Below are 19,522 nucleotides of genomic sequence, written 5' to 3'. Positions count from 1 at the left end.
ATTAAGACCTCTTCTACAAATACAACATCAGAAATCCAATAATCAAGGTACATACCATTTTTTTCAACCATGACAATTGGTTCCGGAACCATCAGTACATATTCTTCTTCAACCGTGGGTGATCTTGTAACTCTTCTTTCTTTTTCTACATCACAAATTTTATATTCACTCAATTAAATGGGGAAAATTATTTGGTATGGAAACACCAAATATTAACAATTCTCATGACTATGGAGTTAAACTCTTACATTGATGGAATAAAAACTCCACCACCAAAAGACACTCCTGAGTTTCTCCGATGGAGAAAAACAAACAATTTGTTATAAATTTGGGTATAGAAAGGCTTGGAAATTCTGACAATTGTGATATCACTTTCAAATTAAAGTATGTTGGTGGTACTCTCAATCTTTAATTGGATAAGACTCAAAATATGAGAGCAAGAACAAAGAATGTGATTGTTAGGATTTTCGAATGTACCAGAAAATGAGACCAAAAACCGATTTAAGATCTCTGTCTGAAAATTGTCATATAAAACTACTAAAACTGACATAAAAAATGGGTATTTGGATAAGGGTCAAACCAATGCCGCCTCTTGGACGCCCTTGGACCCCCTTCTGCCACCAACTGTCATAATCATTTATGATTACTCAATCTGTGAATGAACAGACATATATGTATAATCATTTATGATTAGGCATATACATATAAACATGTATAATCCTATATGATTATACCTCTCTGCCATATAATCATTTATGATTAGGCATACCCCGTTGCTGCCGGTACATTGGAGCATTAGAGCGGCAAATGAGAAATATATGGCTGAGGTTGAATCTCAAAATCTCTACTTTTTTTTAATCTCAAGTGAACCGTCCCCTATATATATATATATATATATATATATATATATATATATATATATATATATATATATCTGTGTGTGTGTGTATGATAACATCTTGATTTATGATAACACATTAACATCTTGCGTGAGCCCAAGATCTTGAATTTAGTCAATATCTTGGGGCTGCTTTCGTTTTCTTGTAATATCTAGACCATGATTTTGACACGCTAATATATTTCCAAGGTTCTCCTAGGATTCCCTTCACACCTCTCTCCACCATCAGCTGCAGAAGAAACTTACACTAATACCCGCTAACTACGTTATGAATACAATTACATGAAACAGGAACTAGATAATTCTTCGACTGCAAGGTCTCACCCAGCCCAACATACGTACAAGCACATGTAAGAGTCACAAAGACAACTAGCATCCTACATAGTGGCGGAGGCAGTAGGGGGTTTTCGGGTGCTCTGCCCCCCCTAAATCTCATTCCAAATTGCTACTGTATGTTATTGATAAGATAAGCCAATGGTAAACTCTTAGCCCACAATCCCACATCGATTAATTGATAATGCTTGAGCCCTCTCAGTTATTTAAAAGAAATAATAATTATTATAAAAATATAAAATAATGAGTCAACAAGGTATGAAAATTATGAGGACACATTTAATTTATAAAGACTGCCTTCACCCTTTTCATTGTAATTTAATTGGCTATTAATCAATAATCATATATATCAAGTCCTATATATTAATTTGTAAGTTGTAAGAATAGGCCATTAGTTTAAAATAATGTTTATTAATTCTTTGTGTTTTTTTTAAATGTAGACTTATACTTTTATTATATTATTGCGATGTGAGCCTCCCTTATCCTTAAATCCTAGCTTCGACCCTGATCCTACAAACGTAATCCAGTGGGATGGCATTGGAGCCTTCGATCCACAAGTACAACGAAGAAACTCACCTCAATCGATAACAGATAAATCTCACATCCGAGTTGCTAGTCCGAGAATCTCCTCACACTATACATATAAAATCCAACCCTAATTAATAATTAAGGTAATTATCAAAACTCAACAAGTCCAACTCTTATACTATTACTTATTTGGGAAAAATATTGTTTTTCCTTCCAAGTCCTAAATCCTCTTAGTTGACCAAAAGTCAACAGGTCAAAAAGTTAATGGTCAAATCCTGTTGACTTACGCATGACATACACCTAGCTCTATGGCCTGCATAGAGCTTTATCCAGAAATCAGGCAAACAATAGGTTATGCCCCACATAGCCAGGTTTACACCCTGCATAACCTTGTTGTTTCATCAACTTTCTCATTAAGTCCTTAATGCTTAAAGACTAAATGTTCAACTCACAGATCTTTATCTAAAGGAGGTCTTAACTGATAAAGTCATTAAATTAAAGCTTTTGCATGGCTTAATAAAGCATAAAATCAAATCCTAGATCTAAATTACTCTCCAATGTCTAAAATCTCATATATGGAAGTATGGGAGTGTCCAAGTTCCCATTTTTATGACTTCATAAGCTCATAAATGGCTAGAAATGGTGCTCAAGAGTTCTGGAGTAGCTCTTACTCACATGAACCAAAATCAAGGGTAAAAACACATAAAAACCACCAATATTAATAAGATCTAACAAATTAACCACAAAGGTGAGAACTTTTTACCTTTAGAAGAAGCTAGAAGAAAATCAAGGTCTTGATCCACAAGAAATAGACTCCCAAGAGCTCCTCTAATGGTATCCTTCTTCACAAAACACACAAAAGAAACAATCAAAAGGCTCAAGATCCTCACAAGGTGGCTAGGTTTTCACTGCTTCTGGAAATGAGGGTAGAGCTGAGCTTGGGGAGGCTATCAAGGACTTAAGGTCATTTAAATAGGGTCTAAACCCAAAAAAAATTAGGGTTAGAGCACTATGACATTACACCTTGAGTAAAGGCCATGTACGCCCTATGTAGCGCATTAAAACCCCACCTCCACTTTCTTTCTACGCCCTACTTAGAGGGAAACTGTATGCCCTGCATAGGACCAGGTTTGCCAAAATGAATATGATAAGGTTCAAAACGAAAATACTTAAAAGAAGGGTGTTTGTAACGTCCCTAAAATCCAAGGTAAGAAATTTCATTTTTAATTCAACTATAAGCACCATTAACATATCCAAATTATTTAAATGTGTAATAAGGTAAAAACAGTTATCAGTGTACAATCCCAAAATCACAAAGTTGTTGAAACATGGGTGGATGTGCGGTGATCAAGCCGAGCCCTTCCCTTTCGAACTGGAAGTACCTGAAACAAACTGAAAACTGTAAGCACAAAGCTTAGTGATTTCCCCAAAATACCACATATTATACACACAATAGAGAATGCTATGTGACAACCATAGTCTTGCCATTATGCCACGAGCCATATCATGGTATTTCCTTGCCAAGTCGGGGCCAAAACCCTGGGTCTTATAGACAAGTGCTAAGAGCCACCTCCTGGTCTTCCATGCAAGTATCGCAAAGACAGCTAACATACTATTTACACACATACACACACACACACATATATATATATATATATATATATATATATATATATATATATATATACTTATCTTCCAGGGTCTGATCCCTGGTCTTGCATACGATTTGCCATGAGCCACCTCCGGGTCTTTTTTACAAATGCCAAGGGCCATCCCCTAGTCTTCTTATAACATAAGATTGTTGGATTAGTGTCTAAGTCCATAACTATTTTGGTATGTACTTGACCCGATGGTGCATGGTCCTTTTGGGTTGCCGTCACCAAAGCAACTTGATAGGATGAATTATGGAGAGAAAGGATTGAATATGATTTATTAATATATTATGGGAATAATATATTAAAGGAGAAATCATATTGTTTAATTAATATTAGTCAATAATTAATTGGTAATTAGTTTTGTGACTAAAAGAGATTAATTAAACTTAAGGGACTGGAATTGTAATTATAAGATAATTGCAATTTGGGCCATGGATTGCCTTGTATTAAGGGGTGGACGAATTTTATGGGGAAACCCATAAGGAAATTGTCCAAGGCCTTAATTAAAGGAGTCTATGGGTTGCTTAGGGCTTAAGCATCCAAATTAGGGTTTCCTTGTTAGATAACCCTAATAGCCTTACTATATATAGACCCCTTAAGGACCAAAAACGTGGCTAAGCTTTATTCTAGGGTTTGTAGACGTTTTTGGGCAACCTCCATCCTCTCTCCTCTTCATCCTCTTGCTTATGGTGTTTGTGAACCATTAGATGAGTGACAATTGTGACTCTAAGCTTTCTAAAGTCAATACAAGGAGATTTGGGATTGTTATTGCTACATAACAATCAAGGTAACATCTTAAACCTATTCTCATGTTAATATGATTATTTGAATGTTAGAATTAGGGTTTATAGTCTTGGATAACTTGCATGTACAATAGAGAAACCTAGATCCAAGCATTAGGGTTTGTATGAGCACATAGGATGTTCTTAGGACCAAAACCCATCAGTGGTATCAGAGCATAGACTGGTTTCTATTGTATTGATGCATTGTATGATTGAAAAATTCGATTTTTTGGTTTCTGGAGGCTGGACTCGCCGAGTCCATGCTTGACTCGACGAGTCAACTCGTCAGATGGAGCAAACTTCGGGATTTCTTGCTGTTTTTGCTTAAGGATAGTTGCCTTATCATATTAGATCAATATAAATCCGATTTTATGATATATTTGACTATATTCTTGATCTAATTGAAGATATTTATCAATTAATAAAATATTTGTTTCCTTATGTGATAATTGATTAATTATTTTGATTAAATTGGTAAATTGTTTTGCAAGAAATCATTAAATAAATCAAATATGGATAATTATGTGATTAAATGTTAATTTAGATTATTTGTTATTTGATACTTGTGCTTTGAAAAGTTTCATATTTTCCCTTTTAGATTTTATAGTTTAAATTTGAACCCAAAAAGTTTTGTTGTTTTGAAATTTAAATAGTTGAAACCCTAATGTTTTGAAAAATGTTTCAAAACTTGCCCTCAAGTTTTGGAATTTAAATTTTGATTAATTGTTTAATTTTGATGTATATTTAAATTCTAAACCCTAATGTTTTGAAATGTTTCAAAACTTGCCCTCAAGTTTTGGAATTTAAAAGTTGATTAAAAGTTTAATTTAGGAATGTTAAATTCTAAAACCCTAGTATTGTTTTGAAAAGTTCATATCACACCCTTATGGTTTTATTAATTAATTAAGGTGTATAATTATAAGAGGTTTAATAAATCCATAAAAGTTTAGGTTTATAATTTAATTGAATTAAAAGTATAATTGTTAAATTAGACCACCTAGTATTTTAAAAGTGTAAAATACACCCTATACTATATATAACATTAAAACTCTAACATTATATATATATATATATATATATATATATATATATATATATATATATATATATATATATATATGTATGAGTAAAAGTCAGTCTTATCGTTAGTAGGCCTCATTCACGAAGCTGGTCTATAAGGGGTGTTGAAGGAAATTGCCTATAAAATGTCGATTGAATGGGTATCCACTCTTACCCACCACACTCTTGACTAGTGGAGGGTCGTTAGCCGAACTGGTAGGATAGGACGAAACCTTCCATTATAAGTATAATGAAATATAAAAGTAACTAAATGTTTTCATACAAATTCCCAATCTTAGTTACTTAGGCAAAAGTGAATTGATGCAACTCCATGAAATTACACTTTGTGCCCTTGCGAAGACGTTAGTGGAGCGTGTGTGGTTTACCGGCACACTAAATGGTTCTAAGCAAAGGTAGCAAAGGGTGAATCAATGTTTGTCATAGTTCGGTGGAGCGTGTGTGGTTTTCCGGCACATCGAATAGGTGACTATAACATGTGAGGGCACCATGTAAGTTTGCATGGTTATTCACACCCGCTTTGTGATCCTCGACATCCCAGTCACAAACAAGAGGGGCATATCGAGATTTAAACATGCCATTGAAATGTTCAATGAATCTCAAAGGATCTAGGAGTTTTCATAGATTTAAAACTTAAATTTCTTTTTTCGTTTTTCATGGTGGAAATTAGTGAATCGTCATTCACTTACCTTCAAATGTTCTGCAATTTTGGTTACGACATCCCTTTCCCGAGTTGTAGAATATTGTGTTGGGTCCTAGCCTTAGTATATCATTTGGGTGATTTACTAAGGACTCAATCAATCAACTAACTTGAATTTATTTTCTCCCGTTTTGTAGATGTCAAAGTTTGACAACTATGGTCTTCTCAAATCCCGTGGAACAAGCATTCCACATGAAGATGATATTCCACGATTCGATCAAGGAACAAGAGATCATACTTCACTTCCTCCCCCTCCTACAATTATTCTCCTTAACCCACAAGTTCGAAGGCTTGAAAAGTTCAAGATCATTCAAGCCCTTTTGGCAAGTAAACATAAAGAAGGAAAGCCAGTGTGTGCACACGTCCTAGGGATGAAGTCACACATTGATAGGTTAAGAATGTTGGGATCCGTTGTCTGTGAGGAGATGGCTGTTGATTGGGTTCTTTAGTCACTTCCTAACTCATATAGTGAGTTCGTAAGAGAGTACTATATGATGAACCGCGACGTGACCCTTATATATCTCACCTATATGCTTATTGCTGCTGAATCAGCAATGGTTTGGCGCAATGGAAAAGCAAAGTTGATTGGTGAATCTGCCTTTAAGACCTTTATGGATATAGACAATGGCAACGAAAGACATGCTATGATAGAAAAGTTTGATCATAAGAGAAAGGCGATGTCTGAAGTAGTTCCATGTCATGTTCCAAAAGAGTCAATTTGCTTTTATTGCCAAGAGAAGGGGCATTGGAGACGAAGCTGCCCCATTTACCTAAGAGATCTAAGAGATGGGAGAGTCGAAACGTATGGCTCTAATATAGGTAAAATCCATTAACTAACTCTTTTAAGCTTCTATTCTAGATCCTTAATACATAATGTGATAAGATTACAATTGATGTTTTGTAGGATCGAAGAAAAGAAAGGAAGCTTAAGGGAAGAAGTGAGCAGAATCTAACCGTGAAGGAATGGATTTCGATCGCATTTCTCGAAGATTAGATTCTTGAGCTACTACTTAGAGTTAGAATTAGATTGCTAAGAAAGATGTATTAGCATAGTTTTTCAATGAATTGCATTGTAAGGACAATTTTTTCCGCAATAAAATAAATTTTGATTTTATATTATTTATTTATCCTTGCAATGACGTATATGAAAAATTGATGTTTGAATGTTTCTATTATTAGCAATAATGGATTTGGTTCTTATTATGTTATTTGTGGAAATATCGAAGAATTTACCGAATAAGGAAAGTTTCTCATCACCCAAGTTTCAAGTGGACAGAAACTTGGAATCATGCAACTTGGTTGCACGATGAATGAGAAATTTCATATTTGGAAATTAGACTAATTCATTGACAAAGTGTCAAGTGAAGGACTAGGAGATCGAGTACACAAAGTTGCGTGTTGATCAAGTCCACCATAAGAATAACAAAAATATTCGTCATGATTTACTAAAGGTTTAGTAAATATGATTATACTTACAAGATTAAGTGTAATTCTGAATTGATTGAAAAGGTTTAAATCAATAGCAGAACGAATAAGAAGAATCAAGTAGGCAGAAAGATAAAAGTTTCTCCATTCTAAGAAGAAGGGAGAGTACCTTTTATGCTTTATGATAGGTCTTAATGATTAAGAACCATATCTCAATTGATCCTCTAAGTGAGTCTTAGTATAATTGTATGTTTAAGAAGAGGAATCAAGGATTGAAGAAATGGTTAAATCAATAAGTCAATCATACTTCGTTCCAAAACAAGTCTTAATGGTAAGAGTGTGACATTGAGTGATAAGTATTAAGAAGGTTTATAACATTCATCAAATGTGGAAAGTTATGATGTCTTGGATAAGACAAAGACCAACTAGGACCAATTTATGAAGTGTTTTGATAAAAGCTACACTAACTTTTGAATATTTGTTTGTCAAGAAATGGTTGTTGACAAGAGAATCTTATATGTCAAGGAGTCAGTGGGAGTCTTATTGGTCTTGAAAGGTTTCAAGAACAAATCAAATAGACCTTATCGGTCATCACTAGCACACGAGTTGAGGTTTACAACCCATCGTGTTGACATTATTTTGTTTCTGTGCCGATCCAATCGAGTTAATTATGCATGTGAGTCCTATGAGTTCTCATTTGAATGCATAAAAGGCAAGGAACTTGATCAACGAAAAGTACATTGATAAGAAAAGGTGAGCTTCTTAACTACTTGGAAGATGTGGTGGGCAGCTGTGCTACCATAAGGCAAGAAATCGAGATTAAGAAAGTTCGGTCCATATGAGTTTGAATTTGTCGTAAACCTTGGTTTTAACAAATTCACATGGATAGGAACACATACACCGTTTAAATCTAAGTGTCATAAGATTTCCTCCTTCATGAAAATGATTGTGAGGAAATGTTTTCACTAAGAAAGATTTTAAGAAGATAGTGATTGTAAAATTGCATTCTTGAATTCGATTATGGTTACGGTATCCCTTTCCATAATTTGAATTGTGAGGTTTGGCAATTAGTCTTAATTGTTTAGACACACATATGGACTATCTAAGGCAAAGGTGTGTAAGTTTAAAAGGCCTTGATAAAAGATTATCAAAGCATTAAGTATTAGAAACATGGACTTAAGAAATTCAATAGGTATTGTTTTTCTGGAAGTTAGTTGTTTCTGAATACATGTCGAAGCTAGTGGGAGCATAAGTGTTATGTTTATAATAATCATCATGATAGTGGGAACATAAAAGTTATGATTGTATGATTATTAAGGCACGTATTGCAAGTTGGCAATATTAATTATAGAAAACAAGAGTTATACCTTGCAAAGTCGTAAAGGTTGTAAAGTTGTTTTGCTATAATTAAGGGAGAGAATATTATGCTTCATTTCAAATCTAAAGGATTAGGTTGAGAAATGTTAATAAATTTAGTCAAGGGTACATAGTGTGTTCTTAAAATTTCGATTATGATTACAACATTCCTCTTCACAATTCGAATTTTGAGAACATAGCAAATAAAATATTATGGCAGAAGATTGATGAAGTATCAAATCTTTATGCATCGTGTCCCATACGCTTCGGTTATTGGATCGATTGCAAATGCTATTATATTTGACCATTCTAAAATTTTCCAAATGTCTAGCACATTTAGAGGGAAAAAGGACAAGAATCGGTTTTGACTAAAATAATTAAACAACTATCAAAGGACAATCCAAAGTTAGCCGATGATTGGTCGCTTGTGAGTAGTTGGAAGTATAGTATTGGAAAATATGGAAATTTTTCCATATTGGATGGATCATATCGACATTATTATGAGTAGATGAGATTCTATTAAGAATGAGTTGTCATATGGAAAATATGGAAACGTGTCCATATTGGGAATTGAATATCTATGTGTAGATTAGAAACTTTTATGCAAAAGGATGTTCAAAGGAATGTTCTTTGAGTGAGAGACATCATATCTAAGAAATTGTATTGTAACAATCTCTGATAAAGAACTTTGTAATATCATTGGCAATAGTCTTTGTGACTTTGGTGCAATGATATTAAGAAAGGATCATTGCATAAAATGTTAGAATCTAGCATATTCTATAAGTGGCAAGAATTTGATATTCTTTCACTTATGGAAAAGGATTTGGAGTTGTGAAATGAGAATGATTGGAAATGTGCTCAATTTGGTCTATTTCACAAAGTAAGAACCATAGGTAAACATTGTGTGCATGCTAGGAGCATGGGACAAGTGTAATAATTCAAGTAAGAAGTTGATTACTCGAAACGACAAATAATGAGTAATCGATATGGTGATAAATAAAAGGTGTTTTATTTATACTCAAAGGTTTGAGGCCATATGGGATTAGTATTATTCTTGTGTTTCACATTTGCATGTTTTGACTTCCTGAATAATTGAGTTTATTAAGAATAATCGAATTATTCAAACGGACCACAGTTAATCATACGTTGGAAGTAAGTATGAATGAAGACTGTCATGAATTGGTTTGTAGATTGTCTAGAGCGTATTAGACATAGAAAAGGTTTGCTGCAATGTTCGTGAGTGCTTATGAATATGATTTGAGCATTGGATTAAACCCACGCTCACTTGGATCACTCTATGAATTGTATCATGAGTGATTGGTGAGACGATAACATCTTATATTCTTGAAACCGAGATGTGTGAGTTGTATTTTGCAAATCGGTTGCACATTGATAATATGTAAACGCACTAGTAACTTGGTGTTATAAAACATATTGTTGTGTGTGATCTGGCGAGTAAGTGCAAGCAAGCTGTTGGGTTAAAGATTCGTTTGAAGATTGCGTCATTGGGCTCGACTGTTAGTCCATTTATTTTGTACTCCGGTTTGGGCCTGTCCAACCGAGAGCCTGTTAGGTTTATTATATAAGTATATGCTTGCATGCATAATGATGTTAACGATCTAGATTACAAGATAAAGAATTACGATAGCTTTGATTTTCTTTATCGTTCTTGTAAACCATCCAACCCTCTACAGTTGATGTTCTTGATCGAGCTCTTCTGAGGGTTTAATTTTAATCATTCGACTCGTTTGATTCATTCTTGACTTGTTCTTTATTTTCGTGTTCTTGCTGTTTAATATTTATTCACCTGTTTAAGATCTAATCGATCTTCAAGATTAAGTTTTAATCGCATCAATTGGTATCAGAGCAGGAGGCTGTGTAATCGATACACATCTTTTCTGTGAAAAGGTTTCAATTAGGGTTTTTCCGCAATTACTGATATTTATTGAGCCGTCATCTCATTATTGACGTATCTTGATATTTATTGTTTTGCCCTAATCTGATTTATTACAAGTCTGATCTTTAAACAGGTTATTCGATCATTATGGACGAGTCACAATCAAATCCCATCAATATTTCCAACAGCATCGGTTCAACCACGAAGATTCCAATCCTATATACCCATGATTATGAAGTCTGGGCGCATCACTTCGAAGACTATGTTATAGGATCTGAGGATAATGGATACCTCATATAGGAAGCAATTATCAATGGACCTTTTTCTCATTCTGCAACGTCAAGGATTATTAAAACTCAAAAGGAGTACAATGATCTGCTGAAGGATGTTAAAGATATTGCGCAAGATGAAAAGGGTAAATTCCAGTGCAATATCAAGGCGTTAAGATTGATCAGATTCGCCCTTCAGTCCGACACTTTCAGGTTGGTAAGCTCATGCACGACGGCAAAGGAAGTTTGGGATAGACTTCGTGAACTGTACTCTTCAGACGAGGATCTTGAACATTCTATCCAAACCTTGCTCTTATCTGAGTTTGGAGAATTCAGGCAAGGAGCCGAAGAAACTGTGACCCAGACGTTCGATCGCTTCATTCATCTTCTTAGCAAGATGATCAAACATGACATCGAAAGGAAGCTTATCGAGCAGAAGGTTACGTTCTTAAATGGTCTAAGGTCAGAATGGAGAGCAGTGGTGTCTACAGTTAAAGCCCATGAGCAGTTTAAATCATACTCTTTGGCGAAACTGGTGGGTATTCTCAAGTCTCAGGAGAAGATTGTGCTGCAGGAAAAGAATGTTGTTTCAAGCCTAGGTTCACTGGCCCTCCTGTCAAAAAGTAAAGTTGTGATGGAGGATGAAGACCTCAACTTGGAGGAGTATGACCTCACGTCTGAGGATTATGCTATGATGGTGTCTAACCCCAAGAGGTTCATTAAGAAGAGATTCCCCAACAACAAAAACCGAAACTGGCAGGGGAGTTATAGTTCAGAAAAGGTTAATAATGAACCGAAGGTTGAAGAGCCCAAGAAGGAACCGAAAGCAGATGGTGATTCTGGAGTAAGCTGTTACTACTGTGGAGGGAAAAATCACTATGCTAAGGATTGTGTCCTCAAAAAGATGGCTGAAAAAGATGAAGAAAAGGATGAGGAAGCTTTGCTACAGAAAAAGCTTGATGAGATGAGGAAGAAGAAATCTACCGCTAACCCTTCCTTGAATGCTCTTATTGTGCAGGGTTCGGTTGCTGATGACGAGTTCGGTGGAGTGGAAGTTTGGTCAACCGACTCTGAAGACGATGAAGTGAGGAAGCCTTCTGATGGAAAGGCTTGCGTGGCAAAGGAGGAGAGCAGTGGAGGAAGGTGCTTCATGGTGTCCGATGTATCTCAGATGAGGGGATACAACACTGATGGTGGAAGCAATGAACCGAAGAGCAGCAGGATATGTGCTTTACGACCAAACCGCTCAGCGTGCAGTTCAACGAGCTCGATGAAATGATCAAGAAGGTACAATCGGTTTTCGTTTCATTTAAAGTACCACAATCCTCATATGAGAAAGAACTAAAAAATGTTAATACAAGAATTTCTCATCTAGATAGTAGTTTAACTCAAACTCGAGTCACCAATTCTAACCTAACTGATCAATTAAGCAGGGTGTCTTCGAAGAGTGAGGAGCGGCGCATGTGGATCGAGTTGAAGGAGTCTGAATTAGTTAAAATAAAAGATGAAAACATTTATTTACAAAGAGACAATTTAAAGTTGTTAAAACAGCGTAATGTCTTTTGTTTAATTGCAAAACGTCTTTATACTAATATTACCCAGCTTCACTTGGACTGTGAAATAGGCCAAAAGATTCATCGCATGATTTTGCCCTTCCTTGAGTTTAAGGAGGGTGAAATTGATGCCGAAGCTTATAATTGTGAGAGTGTGATATCATCTGATGACGTCAATCCGACCTATATGTATGGACTGGACAAAATTGAATCTTTCATTAAATCCAAGGACCACAAGGACATGCTTAAAAACCTTTTGGATGAAAATGATAGACTTAAACTGAGAACCGAAACCATACAAAAATTTGACTCTTTAAACGCCAACTTGAGCTCAGAAAACAAAATTGATGTTGAAAATGCATCTGAGCTTAATGAGGACGACAACATGAGTGAAATTTCTGTAGAGGACATGGTTGACTGCTCAAAATTTGTAAAAAACGAACCTGAAAACCACAAGAATCTAATTTCTGAAAATTCAGTGGAGTTCGCTCGATTGTCCCAACAAAAGTCCCCGATCTTAGCAGAGAAAGCGGTTGTATATCAAAAGGTCAGGACCACTCCAAATCAAGTGTACAAGGTCACTGGAGTAACCGAACATCAGACCGCTGAACTCACAGCTATTGTAAACGAAGACAATGCTGATGGCTGCGATGAGTACTTCTGGTCAGCTCCAATAGATAATGCAAACGAAACGGTAGGCTTATCAGAAAGAACCTCATGGATGAGTAAAGGTAGATACATACCAGAACCCTTGAATAAGCCAGATAATTTCGATGTGCCAAGTACTAGTGGTACGAAAGACATTCCTCAAGAGAATGGAAGTTCGGCAAAAGAAGACATTCCCTCTAGTTCCTCAGTTCAAAGTGAAACTCCCACAGTTCAAAGTGAACCAGCCAAGGAGAAACCGAAAATGAAAGCCAATATTCATCATCAACCGAAGCAGATGAGGAATAAGAAACGTGAAAGGAACCAGAGATACAGGAAGAATCTCTCTGAAAGGAAACAATTCTGGCAATACCAGAATGAATATTTCTCACATCAAGACAAGAATCTGAAGTTTGAGAACAATCCTGTCAAAAAGCATGAGAGCCACAACAACCGAAAGCCAAGGTTCGGTTCTAAGGATGACTTCAACCGAAAGCAAAGGTTCGGTTCACAGAACGACTCCAACCGAAAGCATAGGTTCGTTTCTGAAATCAAAGGAAATCACAACTCTAAGGTCAGTCCCATCAATGATCAAAAGCAAAAGGGTCACCTAGAGTCTCCAGCTAAGAAGTCATCTCAATCTAAACCCACTCCTTCTCATTCATCTAATTCTTCTACTTCTTCCAATTCATCTCCATTTCACTCAAAAGCTCATTCCGTTAGTTCTCAAAAATCTCATTTGTCAGCTGAACAAAAGGGAAAATAGAAGATTAATGCATCCAATCCAGAGTCTAAACCGAACGCACCTAATCCTAATAAAATAAAAGTCTTTACCATCAAAAAGAAAGATGAAACAACACTTATAAAACGAACATATCTTGTTGACATCTCTCTTACTATTCCTGTTCCTATGAAAATCTCACATGGACCCAAGAAACTTTGGGTTCCTAAATCTGCTTAATTTTTGCAGGTTATAAGTGACGAGCAGTTCAACGAAGAATGGTACATCGATAGTGGCTGCTCGCGTCACATGACAGGAAGGAAAGAAGAGCTCAGGGAATATAGGTCTCTTTCAAACGGTGGCAACGTCAAGTTCGGAAACAACTCTTTCGGCACCATAAAGGGATACAGAATGATAACTAATGGTGATTTTACTATAAGGAAGGTGGCTTATGTGGAAGGACTACAACACAACCTCATCAGTGTATCTCAGCTTGTTGGAGGTACAGGTCTCAAAGTCTCATTCGACGATGAAGGTTCTGAAATTATTGAGAAGAAGACGAAGAAAGTAATTCTCAAATCGGAGCGTAAGGGTGAAATGTTTCCTCTAAACCTTAAACCTATCAAAGGAAACCTAGCTATATGCTTGTTATCAAAAGCTCAATCTGACGAAAGCTGGTTGTGGCACCGAAGACTCTCTCATCTCAACTTTAAAGATATCAACAAACTTGTCACTGGAGGTCATGTTCGAGGCCTTCCATTGCTCAAGTTCGACAGAGATCATTTGTGTGCTGCATGCGAAATGGGGAAGCAAAGTCGTCAAAGTCATCCATCTATAATTAACACAAAAGTTGTTGAACCACTCGAATTACTTCATATTGATTTGTGTGGTCCATCATCTATCGAAAGCATCGGTGGTAGCAAGTATATTCTTGTTATTGTTGATGACTTTTCACGATTTACATGGGTGTTCTTTCTAAAGCTCAAATCTGAAGCGACTCATAAGCTGAAAGTGTTCATCAAGCAGATTGAAGTACAGCTCAAGAAGGTCGTTCGCAACATCAGAAGCGACAATGGTCTGGAATTCAAGAACAGGGAATTTGAAGAATTTCTAGCAGAAAAGGGAATAAGTCACAACTTCTCAGCTCCCTACACACCTCAACAGAACGGAATTGTCGAAAGACGAAACTGATCTTTGTGTGAAGCTGCCCGAACTATGCTAAGTTTCGCTTCCTTACCTCTTTACTTTTGGGATGATGCAATTTCTGCTGCTTGTTTTACACAGAACAGGTCTTATCTCAACAAACGATTCACGCTCACACCATACGAGATTCTCAACAACAGAAAGCCCAATGTGAAATTTTTCCATGTGTTCGGCTCACGGTCTTTCATCTTTAACTCTAAAGAACACCGCAACAAGTTCGATGTCAAAGCCGACGAGGGAATCTTTCTGGGTTACTCTCTCACTTCCAAAGCATACAGAGTCCTAAACAAGCGTTCGAGAAAAATCGAAGAGACCTATTACGTGACTTTTGACGATAGCTATGTCAAAAAGCTACAGGCCAAAGAAGACACAGCTGGGGAAATCTTTCCTCAAACTGGCCAAGTCACAGTCTCGATCGCTAATCTATACGAGAAATTTATGGAGCTTTTTGACAAACCAGAGAAAGCCACTCTCTCAGAAGCAGGCGCAGCAGACAACAAGGTAAACCACATGAAGCAAATTGTCGAAGAAGCTGCCAGGAGAATGAATGAAGGAGGATCGAATTGTGATGAACCTCCATCCAACGATGCATCAGTCGAGGGGGAGCCAAGCTCACATGTTGAGGGGGAGCCAAGCTCTACAACTGCTACCGAAAGTCCAACTGCAACCGAAAGTGCTTCTCCAACCGAAGGTGCATCAACGCCTGAGAGTCCAGCACCACAAGAAACCTCTGAACCTCAAGTTTCTCATAGCTCATCAATCGAGGGGGAGCATGGTGATATGTCACTTGACTACGAAAGCCAATCTGAGCCAGAAGAAATGATCAATGCTGAACTAGACCCAACCTTTGATCCAAACTATCCTCCTCTTACCAAATAGACCAGAGATCATCCTATCTGTCAAGTGGTTGGTGATGTCTCCGAAAAGGTTCTGACCCGATCACAACTGAAGGCAAAACAGACATCCTTATTTTCAAAGGTTGAGTTTTGTATGTTTAACTCATTCGTATCAAAAGTTGAACCGAAGACAGTTAATACTGCTCTCGATCACTCCGATTGGGTTCAAGCGATGCAAGACGAACTGAATGAATTTGAAAGGAACAAAGTCTGGCGCCTCATTCCAACTCCTCCAGATGCCTCGGTTGTTGGTCTCAAATGGGTCTTTAGGAATAAAATGGACAAGGAAGGGAATGTTATAAGGAACAAAGGTCGTCTGGTAGTAAAGGGATATTGTCAGGAGGAAGGGATTGATTATGAAGAGACTTTCGCTCCCGTAGCTAGGCTGGAACCTGTTAGAATATTTCTTGCTTACGCTGCCCACAAAAACTTTGAAGTTTTCCAAATGGACGTCAAGTGTGCATTTCTTAATGGAGAAGTCGAAGAAACCGTGTATGTGGAGCAACCTCCTGGGTTCGTGAACGAAAAGTATCCAAATCATTGCTACATTCTGGATAAAGCTGTGTATGGCCTCAAACAAGCTCCGAGAGCCTGGTATGAAACGCTAACTAAATTCTTAAAGATGTCTAAATTCAAACAAGGTTCGGTTGACCCAACCTTCTTTCGCAAAAAGGAAGGTAACCACCTTATGATAATTCAAATTTATGTCGATGACATCATCTTTGGCTCTACGAATCCCAGCCTAACAGCTGAATTCAGAAAGCTGATGGAGACTAAATTTGAAATGAGCTCAATGGGTCCTATTAACTTTTTCCTTGGTTTAAATATTAGACAGGGACCCGAAGGCATCTTTATCAATCAGGAAGCTTACACGAAGACTCTCCTAGCAAAGTTTGGTATGATGGGAGACTCCAAAGTCAAAGTCCCAATGGCATTCGGCACCATGCTAACTCCATCTCTAGACAAACCGACTGTTGATATCACGCTCTATCGTCAAATGATAGGCTCACTAATGTATCTTACTTCTAGCAGGCCTGACATCATGTTTTCTGTATGTTATTGTGCTCGATTTCAGGCAAACCCACGCAAACCTTACATGCTTGCAGTGAAGAACATTTTACGCTATCTCAAGCGAACCACCTCCTTAGGTCTATGGTATCCTTCCAACTCAGGCTTCTTCGTTCAAGCCTATTCAGATGCTGACCTTGGAGGATGTGGACTCGACAGAAAAAGCACCACTGGTGGCTGTCAATTCCTTGACGGGAAGTTGGTTAGCTGGCAATCCAAGAAACAAACGTGCGTGTCGTTGTCTACTGCCGAAGCAGAATACATAGCCGCTGCATCCTGCACCTCTCAAGTGATTTGGATCCAGAGTCAACTTCGAGACTATGGACTCAATATGAAGAAGATCCCATTATATTGTGACTCTGAAAGTGCAATTAGGATCTGTCATAACCCAGTGCAACACTCTAAAACCAAACACATAGCACTGAGGTATCACTTCATCAAAGATCATGTGGAAGATGGAAACGTCGAAGTACACTTTGTCAGAACCACTAATCAACTAGCTGACGTCTTTACCAAAGCTCTTCCTGAAGCATCATTCAACAGAATACTGCAAGGGCTAGGTATGATGGAATCAGAGTCAATACCTCACACTACCTCTCAACCTCAAACGTAAGAAGCGAAATTGACTGAACGTTCCGTTTCGGTTAAATCATCTGACTCGCTCATCACCACAAAGGTAGTTTTCTTGGTTGAATATTTCTTGTACACAGTTGTTTATCTTATTGTTAATAGTATTTTCTGATTCCATGTCTAAATTCCTTGGTTTTCTAAAATTTTCCAAAAACCGAAACCTACCGAAGGTTCGGGTTCGTTTTTCAAAATTTTCTTGAACCGAAACCAACCGAACGCTCGGGTTCGGTTTTTCAAAATTTTCTTGAACCGAAACCAACTGAACGCTCGGGTTCGTTTTTCAAAATTTTCTTGAACCGAAACCAACCGAACGCTCGGGTTCGGTTTTTCAAAATTTTCTTGAACCAAAACCAACCGAACGTTCGGGTTCGGTTTTTCAAAGTTTTCCACAGTTTTTTTTTCTTACTCTTTCCAAGTCTTTTTTTTCAAAACCTCCAAAAATATTTTTCTCTTTTAATTTTATTTGTGTTCGTCCGTTTATGGGGATATAATTGTTGGATTACTTAAGTGTCCCTAGAAGCATGCTGCTGTATGTGTCCCAAGCCTCATAAGATTCTGAATAATCGCCTTAATGACTTGGTATAAACAAACCTTGTCTTCCCAATAAGGCTACCACATTTATTCTAATCGTGAGCTACCTCACTCTCTTCTCACATGAGATAAGAGTTTTCTGCTTGGTCCTTCTTTTTGCAGCTGAGGTACTTTATTTTCTTACACCATCTCCATTACATTTCTCCATTACATTCGTTTCATCAACGTAACCCTTGAGACTCTCAGAAATTACCACTGAGGTTTATGGTTACACAACAACTGTGTTTATGATCTTAGTTTCGTGCCACTACGAGCTGAGTGAAACCCAAAATTCAACACCAAATCTAAATTGACGGTGAACAATTAATTTGCTCAAGTTTTCACCAAAGAATCGACGGATGTATCTTACTGAAATCTCAACTTTTTATTTTTTGAGTGATTCCTATGAAATTGTTAAACACCATAACATTTCTTCCCTTGGGATCCAGTTTTTAATTTTTTTTTGAGATTTTATATTTTCCAAGCCAATTTAAAATTAATTCCTACCTACTTGTTCAACAGACTACACCGGTCTCACAAGTACTTTGATCACTTTCTTTCTTATTTCAAGATTAGAATTGTTGCATCAAAGCGAAAGCCACCCTGAAGTAGCCTAATTAAAAGAAGCCTTTCAACATTTATTAATAAGTGTTTGATCGTAATTCAACGGGAATCCACATTAACACTTTAAGGTCTCTCTTGACCTTGAAGGAAGAGATTCGTGCCAGGGATCATTTGTTTCGTGTCATTATTGACATCACATTCCTTCCTACAAAGAGTTGCTTTATTTCTTTTCCTTTTACACTCTTAGCACGAAAATCCTTGATTTTCCAAAAATCTGGTTCCAATAATTTCAGGCTGATTTATTGCATTGGTGGTTAATTATTAAGACGTGCTCAACAATCATCCACGTGGGCAATTTATTCAAAAGATGCGATTCAAAAGATAAGACGAAGGGTTGCTGACTCAGGCGGGAAATAAAAGGATTGAATTTCAACCGGTAGATAGGGGCGCGCGTGAATTTGAAACGCCCACTCTTTTACTGACATAATGGACGCGTGTGCGAATTTCAAGCGATTCCTCTCTGGCACTTAAAGGCGCGTGAGGATTTGAAACGGTTTGTTCTGAAACGGCGCTTGTTGGGCGGCGTGTTCTTAGGATTCTGACACTCTCTCTCTCCTACGTGATCATCGCATGCCTTAACTGTCACGCATCTGTCATTCCGGGAAACCTTTTCGTATTTCCATAGAAGATTTGGACAAATTTTTCTCTCTCCTTACAATCACTATAAAAGGCAGTCTCCACTCCCATTTACC

This window comes from Lactuca serriola, chromosome 8 (genome assembly GCF_051521515.1).
Source record: "Lactuca serriola cultivar US96UC23 chromosome 8, Lser_US96UC23_V15, whole genome shotgun sequence".
NCBI classification, from domain to species: Eukaryota; Viridiplantae; Streptophyta; class Magnoliopsida; order Asterales; family Asteraceae; genus Lactuca; species Lactuca serriola.
The sequence above is the reverse complement of the archived record's forward strand: the minus strand, read 5'-3'. Positions refer to the sequence as shown.